We start from the raw sequence: 10,873 nt of genomic DNA, 5'->3' as shown, positions 1-10,873 counted from the left end.
AACCTTTTTATCTAGGCATTGCTGATTGGACAGAATATGAGGAAATTGCCCAAACAGTTGCTTTTATCATGCTCTAACCAGGTAGGATATTAAGAATGACAGAATTCAAGTGGATTATTCTCAAAGTTGTAAGCTGCTGAGGTAGAAGGAAGCAATGTTTAATATTTTTTATTGGAAGTTGTCTGGTCATCACTTTCTCTTTAAAGTCTCTTCAGAAAGATAATTACTACTGATAATTGCAGATCAGGCAAGACAAAGCAATGGAATTTGGAAGACAAAAATTCATTTTAGGCTTAATAAGTAAGACCACAAGACAATATTTAATATTTGGAAGGAGAATAGTATAAAAAATTTCATTTAAATGGTTAAGGTTTTATTCACATTTCTTAACTGAAGAGACTTAAAATTTAGAATTTGGACCATATGTTGTAATTTGTAATTATAGCTCAATGAATTAATTATTTGTTAATATAGCAGCTAATTAGTTAATTCATTCAACAGGTATTGTGTAAGTGTCTACTAGGCTTCAAAGTGCTGGTTGTTGAATATGTTGGGACAAGTTCTTTGCCCTCTTGTAATTCAGTCTGATGAGGCAAGTAAAAGAACAAACAACATGTGTAATTACAAATTCTGTAAGTGGGAGGAAGAAAAAACTGAAAGAAAAAAAACTAAAACTCAAAGGGAGAGAATGACAAGACCTTGACTGGGTAATGTAGAAAAATTTCTCTGTGAAGACAAAATTAGACTAAAATCTGAAAACTAAGGACTCAGTCAAATGAAAAGTTTAGGGGAGAAGAAAGAAATACAGACTATTAGTTCAGCCCATGCAAGAACTAAGAACATGGGGAATTCAGGAAATTGAAAATAATGGTTATGACTGGAAGGAAACAATAAGTGGGATGTTATGAATTTGAGAACAGGAGCCAGGTCATGAAATGTCAAATAAATGGGGGGAAAGTGGAAACAGTGACATATTTTGTTTTCTTAGGCTCCAAAATCACTTCAGACAGTAACTGCAGCCACGGAATCAAAAGATGCTCATCCCTTGAAGGAAAAGCTATGACAAACCTAGACAGCATGTTGAAAAGCAGAGAAATCACTTAAGTGTCAAAAGACCGTACTAGTCAAAATGATGGTTTTTCCAGTAGTTATGTAGGGGTGTGAGAGTTGGACCATAAGGAAGACTGAGCACTGAAAAACTGACACTTCCAAACTGTGGTGCTGGACAAAACTGGACTGCAAGGAGATCAAAGAAGTCAATTCAAAAGGAAATCATCCCTGAATGTTCATTGGAAAGACTGTTGCTTAACCTGAAGCTCCAGTACTTTGGCTACCTGATGTGAAAAGCCAATTCTTTGGAAAATACCTTGATGCTGTGAAAGACTGAAGGCAGGAGGAGAAGGGGATTACAGAGGATGAGATGGCTGGATGACATCACCAACTCAATGGACATGAGTTTGAGCAAACTCCAGGAGATGGTGAAGGACGGGGAAGTCTAGCGTGCTGCAATTCATGGGGTCTCAAAGAGTCAGACATGACTTAGCAACTGAACAAATTGAAAGGTCTTATTGAGACATGTGTGCCTTTTAGTTTCTTACTTCCAAAGCAAGAGCCACCAGGAATGTGGCACAATTTTGCAGAGGTTCTTCAAAGATCACTTTGATTGTTAGTATTAATAATAGATTAAAAGAGCAAGAATGCAAGCAGAAAGATATACTATTAAGGTATATTTCAAATGAGGAATAGTGATGGCTAGCCTGGGTGGGATTGTGGCAGTAGAAATAGAAAGAGAAACTATAAATTAGACTTTCACTTTGAAGGTAAAATAAACAGAGCTTAGTAAGGTACCACAACAACAGAGAAAATCATTGGTAAAAGGAATAATTTCCAGACTTGAATCCATGTGTAAACAGAATTTGTATAAAGGAAGGCAGCACCATTTTTATGCTTGTATTGTAATTCAATTATTTTCATTTAAATTTTTATTGATTTGCCCAGTAAACTGAACAAATATTTCTATTTTTCATTGAAAGAATGAGAGACCCTTTTCTTGATAAACTCACATAAAGAGAGCAGTCAAATCTTAGTCTTGGAGACTTTCTCTTTTGTCCTTAAGAAGTATTGAGAGTTCTTTTCCTATTCCTCTAGCCCAGGTCCATAGAACATGACTGCCCACCAGGGAAGATTCTAGGGAGTCTAGTGCATTTTCAAGCAAAAAATTTGGCATGCTTCCTTTTTCTCTTTTCTTCCCTTTATTCCTTTTAAACTTAGACAGGCTATCTGTCTTGGAGATATCCAGTTACCAAAAAAAGAAGTAAAAGAGAGTTTAGCCTAGTAATTAAGAAGATGCAAAAGAATAAGTTTCAGTTTTTATTTAACAATTTTTATATACCTTAGGAATAGAATATATTAAAGAGAGAATTTTATTTTTATTTCATTAGAAATAAGAAATTGACCTTAGGTCCTGACATAGGAGAAAGCTATTAAAATATATCCTTAATCCTAGCTTTTTAGTTTAGTTTTGTTGTTGTTGTTTTTTAACTGTTCTGTCAATCTGGTCTCTATCCCTTTTTTTCTCTCTCTCTTATCTCTTGTGTGTGTGTGTGTATTTCTGTGTCTGTGTACGTATTTGTGTGTCTGTGTGAACCTTTACACATGCACTTAGGTTGATCAGACTATGGAAATTTCTTTCCCATACCTTCTGTCAACTCAGAACTAATTCTGAATCTGCCCCTAAATGTGATGTATTATTTAAGTTTCCTGTACATATGCTTAAACATAAATACTGAATTAAATATTTGGTTTCTAGGTACCATAACTTTGATTGGTTGTCTTGCATAATGGAGGTCAAACCAGTCAATCTTAAAGGAAATCAGTCCTGAACAGTCAATGGAAGGACTGATGCTGAAGCTGAAGCTCCACTAATTTGGCCACCTGATGCTAAGAGGCAACTCATTGGAAAAGACCCTGATGCTGGGAAAGACTGAGGGCAGGAGGAGAAGGGAGCAACAGAGGGTGAGATGGCTGGATCGAATCACTGACTCAGTGAACATGAGTTTGAGCAAACTCTGGGAGATGGTAAAATACAGTAAAGCTTGGTGTGCTGGGTCCATGTAGTCACAGGGAGTCAGACATGACTTAGCGACACAACAACAACTTGTATAATGACTTCAAGGAGACTTTTACTCCTGAGTATCTTGAATTGGATTGGGTTCAAGACTGGGTTTATCAGAATGGTTTTATAGAAAGGTTAATTCAGTTTCAACCTTCTTGAACACTTATTCTAGGAAAAACCTGTGAAATAGTCCATTTATGAGCAGCAGATCAACACATAAATAGCATTTATTGAGCATATTTATGTACAGAACTGTAGGGGTCATGGATCATTGTAAAGGAAATAGAGGATTTAATTCTCCTCCTCAAGAAAGTTACAGCGTGATGAAAGAGGACAAGTATACGACATATTGATCTAGCAGTCTCTTACATAATCATAACCCAAGGTGATCATATGCACAAAATCAAAATCAGAAGGAATTAACAAGCCTAGAAAATTAAAGAATAGAAGGAGAAGACAAAATAAATGTTCATAGCAGGGCAATAAATGTTGTTCACGTTCTGCTTGGCTAAACCTGGCTTATTGGTTCAGTGAATTTGTAATGGAAAGAACCTAATCATAGAGCATGAAGTACATCAGTGGGGCCCCTATTTTATATCCTGTTTCTTAGGAAACATTTCTCCAAAATCTCTCTGCCAAATTAGGAATAAAATTACTTAAGATCTTCTAAGTGAAATGCAGAAATATTTTTCAAGTCCAGGGTACTTCTTGGTGGTTATGTGAGAAGATATTCATGAGTATGTGATGGGTTGCTGGGTCATGTCCAATGCTTTGTGACTCCATAGACTACAGCCTGCCAGCCTCTTCTCTCCATGGAATTCTCCAGTAAAGAATACTGGAGTGGATTGCCATTCCCTTCTCCAGGGGATCTTTCTGACCCAGAGATTGAACCTGGGTCTCCTGCATGACAGGCAGATTCTTTACCATCTGAGTTACCAGGGAAGCCATTCAGTTCGGTTCAGTTCAGTGGCTCAGTCACGTCCGACACTTAGCGTCACCATGGACTGCAGTATGTCAGGCTTCCCTGTCCATCACCAACTCCCAGAGCTTACTCAAACTCATGTCCATTGAACCAGTGATGCCATTCAACCATCTCATCCTCTGTTATCCCCTTCTCCTCCGGCCTTCAATCATTCTTAGCATCAGGGTCTTTTCCAGTGAGTCAGTTCTTTGCATCAGGGGGCCAAAGTATTGGAGTTTCACCTTCAGCATCAGTCTTTCCAATGAATATTCAGGACTGGCTTACTTTAGGATTGACTGGTTGGACTTCTTGTTGTCCAAGGGATTCTTAAGAGTCTTCTCCAACACCACAGTTCAAAAGCATCAGTTCTTCAGTGCTCAGCTTTCTTTTTAGTCCATGTCTCACACCCATACATGACTACTGGTAAAACCAAAGTTTTGACTAGACAGACCTTTGTTAGCAAAGTAATATCTCTGCTTTTGAATATGCTGTCTAGGTTGACCATAAGTTTTCTTCCAAGGAGTAAGTATCTTTTAATTTAATGGCCATTCATAATATTCAATTATAAGCAGCCAAAACCATTATTTTAAGAATTATTGGATAAAAGGAAAAGCATCCCCTGTCACAGCTATTACCATAGACTCTCACTCACAGGCACACAAATATATCCACATCCTTCAGTTTCATTTATTTCATTTCTTGGAGTTCATTTTAACCTTTTACTGTAGTTCAGTTATCTAATTTCCATATTCATTGCTCAGTAAGGAGTCTGATCACATTAGATGTTATACAACCCTCTTGAGAATGGAAAAAATAACTTTTGTGTCATGATGCCTACTTAAACTTAACTTGGAAACACTATGGGGGACACTCAATAAGCATATACTCATCTGACTGGAGGAAGGAGACTAGAGCTGTATCTGGAGGCAAAATTGCATATTCATCAATTTTCCAAATTGGGATATACAGATGAATTTCTCAGTGTTTAATTGCTTAGTGAAGCCTTCCTCAAGAATCCTGTGGAGTATAAATGAAAGAAAAAGAATTAAAGGACCTCTTAAGGATGTACACTTCCCTCATCAGACCCCTTTACTTTTGTCTAAGCTCTGTTACACTCAGAAGACCTTCTCTTACAACAAAGTAGAAATGCCAGGAAATACGGGTGAATGTTATCAGCAGGCCCCTACTCTGAATCATTTGAAAAATGCATAAAAACCACTTTCAAACCAGAAACCATCTCCCATAAAGGTCACACCTGTTTGTGACTTTTTGGTAGGTCTTAGGATACATTTAGTAGATTCTAATTAGTGATTTAAGAAAAAGAAATAAAATACAGTGCTGTCCTTCATTGTTAATACAATCATATTTAATATTAACTGTGATTTTTGTTTCAGTTTTAGTGGTAAGAGTCATTGCATAAAGCATTCATTTATGATACACACATATACTTATTAGATCATCAAGAAAAGATATATTTCTTCCTCTATGTAGAAGTGTGTAGAGTTTGAAAACCCCTAGTAGGATAAAGTATTATGCTTTTGAAAACTTCTTATGAAAATATGAGTATGTTGTTTAATCAAGAAGAATAACTCCAGAACACGTCTTAAGGGAAGGAGGCTGAGGCAAGGTGCAGTATTATGGAGCTAGGTCATTGAGACACAGCTTTGGCGATCTGAGGAGTGGATTCATAACAGAGACGTGCAAAGGTGGCAGTGCTAAGAACCACTTATTCCCTGGTGGCTCAGATGGTATAGAGTTTGCATGAAGATTTGATCCCTGGGTTTGACCCCTGGGTCAGGAAGGTCCCATGGAGAAAGGAATGGCTCCTCACTCTAGTATTTTTGCCTGGAGAATTTTGTGGAAAGACGAGCCTAGTGGGCTATAGTTCATGGGGCTGCAAAGAGTCTAACACAACTGAGCTACGAAACACACTTGACAATTTTGTTCTGGGCCAAGTCTGAAAGGATGACATGAAGCAGACACTTTTATCTTTGTTGAATAATAGAATGACTATAACCTTGGAAAACTATATTTTACCTAAAACTTCTACATTTACAACTTCTACCTGCAAATACAGTGCAGGAACAGGTGACAATCACCAACAGAAAATACTTTCCAGAAACTGAATTAGGAAAACAAATCCAAATTATTTGACATGACTTTTTAAAAAATTAGTCAACAAATGTATACTAAGCCAGTGAAATAATGAGATATATCTAACAAAAATGGAAATAATGAAGTCAATATGATCTTTTAAATCCTTATAACTTTAAAGAAATTGTGGCCTAATAGTCATAGGTTAGAACATAATTCCAGTTTAAATATATCATTGACATATCTTGTGTTTTATGTTATAATTTCAAGTTAAAAATTAAAATTTTGCTATTTATAATTGGCATTGGGACATTTAAAATAATTTAATTCTTATCTTATTCATGAGTTGGTAAAATACTGAAATATTAACCAGTAGCTAGCATTTACCTGACACTAGATGAGTGAGTGAGTGAAGTCGCTCAGTCATGTCCGACTCTTTCCAACCCCATGGACTATAGCCTACCAGACTCCTCCGTCCATAGGATTTTCCAGGCAAGAATACTGGAGTGGGTTGCCATTTCCTTCTGCAGAAGATCTTCCCGACCCAGGGACTGAACCCACATTGTAGGCAGACGCTTTACCGTCTGAGCCACCAGGGAAGCCTTAGAAGTCCTAGACACTAGATGAGGCTTGAGGAATTAAGAGAACCTTTATTCATCAGAAATTTAAATTATATTCTAATTCCTACAAAGGATAATAAACATGTGGAAAAATGAAAAAAACAAAAAAGACTCGCTGTTTAAATATCTCCATATTTCTCTTAGTCTAACAACCTTCACTTTCTGTTTCATTTTTTTTGTTTTATATAAAGTCTAGAAAATTTATCATCTTAATAATTTTAAAAAATTTAATGAGGCTTGAAACTTCTAATCCAAATCTGAGAAAATAAAGAAATATTATGGAGTTAAAAAACAAGTAAACATAATTAACAAGTGGTACAGTAGTATTAAAGTGTAGATTTTGTTCAAATTTCACTAAGTTTATGCTAGTATCCATTATTTCTTTTCATACCTTATTCAAGACTCCAAGTTTTATTTAACTGAGCAGGTTCAGCTACATGCAAGAAATTCTGGTAAATTCTCTTTATTTTTATTCTATTACAAATGTTTTTTAAAGTGCCTTGTTATGGTTTCTTAGATACACCCATCATTTAGAATTGGACATTTAATTTCCAAATAGCAAGGTATTTTGCTTAAAGTATCTTAATGTTAATTTATCATTTTGATATTAATTTCTCATTTAAATCCTTTCTTTTCTGTGTGTGTGTGTTTTTTTTTTTCATTCTATCTCTATTGAGGCTTTTGATGGCTAAATTAAAGATCTCTCTTGATAAATGTCACATTGTACTTGAAAATATGGGCATTATTTTCAAAAATCTTTTGATTTTGATTTTTAACATAATTCCACAGTGATAAGAGACTCAGTATGATTTCATTACTTTTAGAACATGAAAACCTTGCACCTTGTTTTATGTCCCTGGGTTTGTTCCAGTGTCTCCTAGTTTATAGTCTATGGGAAATTGAATAGAATTTGTATCCTACTCCTGTGAAAATTGTATAAATCTTAATTATGTTCAATTGATTCACAGTAGTGTATTCAGGTCTACTATTAATCTATCCTTCTACTTCTCTGTATATTCATTCTATTAATTTTTGAGAGTTTGATATTAAAACTCCAACTAAAAATCTTAGTTTATTTACTTAAAAAGTAATTGCAATATATATTGGAACTACACATAACTTTATTCTGTGTTTTCCAAGTCTCCTGAAAATGTGTTATCATACAATCATAATTAAAAAAAAATTTTTTTTTAGATTTCTTTGGTTTTTGTTTCTTTCATTCTCTCTCTTCTTTCAATCAATAGGTCCATCAACCAGTGTAAAAAACATTGCTACAGCTGGGGTCATAATACAAATTTAAATACATAAATTGTAATCCCAAGAATCATATCTTGATTAACTGATATAGCTGGAGAGTCAAGACATACTATTAAAAGTATAAATAGCAATGCAAGAGAGAACCTATAAAGCTACAAGCATGTGATAAGACAAGATCTGTAGGAGTTTAGGGGTGGGAATACTACATGGTTTGTACCTTGACACAGTGAAAATGATCAGAGGAGTTGAAACATAAGGACAGATTAAATCCCAGGCTGGAAAAATAGAGTAAAAGCACTGATAGAAGAATGCCTTAAATGTATTTGGAGACTAATGAATATATCTGGTTGACTACTCCCTAGGATTTGCAAATAGCTACTAAAAGAAAAGATAGAGAGTTAGCTGGAGGGAAATGCTACTATTGCATCTTAATTCTTGCACTTCTAAGAATCTAAAAGGATAGGTCTTGCATATTTCTATATGGTCACTAAATCTGCCTTCTCCTGTTTCCTCTCCCTCCTTCACCTGATTGGATCAGGGTTAGGTGACTGATGCAGGCTGGATGAAACAGATTATCTCTTCCAGAAATTTGGAATAGAAACATTATGAGCCTGAGTCACTTAGCTCCAGGAAGAAAAACAGCAAGATGATGGAAGCAGAATAGTTGCAGTGGCAAACTGAAGACAAATACAAACTATAGCTATGGGGTAGCAGAAGAAATATGAATGGAGCAAGAAATGGAGCCAAACACATAGAGAAATACATGGTCTAAATATATGATCTCCAGGATTAGACCACTGTAGACAATCCCAACTCTTCCTCTAACAAGCATACTGATACTTGGAAAGTTACTAAACCTTCCTGTAAATAAGGATGCAAAAGAAACAGTAATTTCCTTAGGCTGTTGTAAGAATTAAATGAGATAATGCACAGAAAGTTATTAGAACAGTACCAGGATCATGATGAACAATGTGAAGTATTGTTATTATTAAATTATTATTTCCTAGTACTGCTTTTGTTTCTCACATGTGAGTCTTTATATTCTTAAAATTAATTCACTGCTCCAAAAAAAAAAAAAAAATAGTTTGAACTAGTTTGACCAGTCCTGTTTTCCTTGCCACCAAATACTTCTTGACCTCAGTGACTTAAAATATAAATTTGGGTCAGATAAGGAATATTTGGAGTATGAGACTAAGACATTTGAAATCAGACTACTGAAATATCCTTCTTCCAGGTCTTCCTGTCTTAGTCATCTTGCTTCCCAGAATTCAAACATGTATACTGAATCTCTCACTTGCCCCAAATTTCCATTTTCAGGAAGTTCAGTGACATGGAGAAAACTTGGTTTAAAAAACTACAGGAAACTTTTCTGAGGATTTTCTCTTTTTAAATGTAGCTTGAATTGTGGAATTTTTAAAAGCATTTTCTATAATTTTCAAGATGCTTAGAAATAAAGAAACTTAAATTAAGAACATACTTAGACTTTTATGTGGTCATTGACAAACCCACTCTATTCAAAAACCCAATGTAATATAAATTTTCATTTCAAAATGAATATAAGAAACTTGAGTTTTCTGAAGTGGTTTGTCAAAGGTGAGTTTCTAAGTGAGCTATAGCAATGTATTATTCTTTAGGTTTTCTATTTCAGGTAAGCTCACAGATAGGATCTGGAGAGGATTTTATGATTTTTACCATGCTATATATATATGCATAACAGGCAATTTTCATTAGCTATAAAAAGATATTCCACTTTAATTAGGTATGTTTGTGATTAATTTTGGAGGTACTTTTCAAGACTAATTTTTTATATCCATTTAAGTTTTATATGTGGGTTTATATTCAAGGAAGTAAACAGGGATCTTTACATGACCATTTGTGAGTAAAACCAAAAGCTGCAAAACTGATTATTCTTGAATAATGAAAATAAGTATGTAGCAACCATATTTCTATTATTACAGTTTGATCTGAATGTTTGTGCTTAGTTCCTCTGTCGTGTCCAACTCTTTTGCGACCCCATGGATTGTAGCCCCCAGGTTTCTCCACCCATGAGATTCTCTCCAGCAAAAATACTAGAGTGGGTTTCCATGCCGTCCTCTAGGGAATCTTTTCAACCCAGGGATCAAACCCAGGTCTCCTGCATTACAAGTGGATTCTTTACCATCTGAGCCACCAGGCAAGCCCAAGAATACCCTAGTGGGTAGCCTACCCTTTCTCCAGGGGATCTTCCCAACCCAAGAATTGAACTGGGGCCTCCTGCATTGTAGGTGGATTCTTTACCAGCTGAGCTACCAGGTAAGCCCTTGATCTGAATATGATAATCCATTATACAGTCTTTAAATACATATGTGATTCCAAGAACAACGTATGGAGAAAGGCATGGCAACCCACTCCAGTATTCTTGCCTGGAGAATTCTATGGACAGAGGAGCCTGGTGGGCTACAGTCCACAGGGTCACAAAGAGATGGACACAACTGAGCAACTAAACAATAGCAACAACAAGAACAATGCACTTAAAATTTATTCCATGATGTAATTAACAAAACAAAATTCTTGTTTTAAAATAACAAATCATATAAAAAAATTGTAATGACATTTAATTCTATTTCTCAACCCAAGTCAATGAGTAAATTGCTATTAATTTTTTAAAATAGTTTTAAACTTTCAATTATAAAATAAATTTAGATTTACAAAAAAGTTGCAAAGATAGTAAAGAAAGTCCCTGTATGCCATTAACCCAGCTTTCACTAATGTTCATATCTTACATATCTAGAAGACATTTTAGGAATCTAAGAAATTAACAATAATACAATATGGTTATTGGCCAGA

The sequence above is a fragment of the Muntiacus reevesi genome, chromosome 1 (assembly GCF_963930625.1).
Source record: "Muntiacus reevesi chromosome 1, mMunRee1.1, whole genome shotgun sequence".
Lineage (NCBI taxonomy): Eukaryota > Metazoa > Chordata > Mammalia > Artiodactyla > Cervidae > Muntiacus > Muntiacus reevesi.
This window is presented reverse-complemented; position numbering follows the sequence as displayed.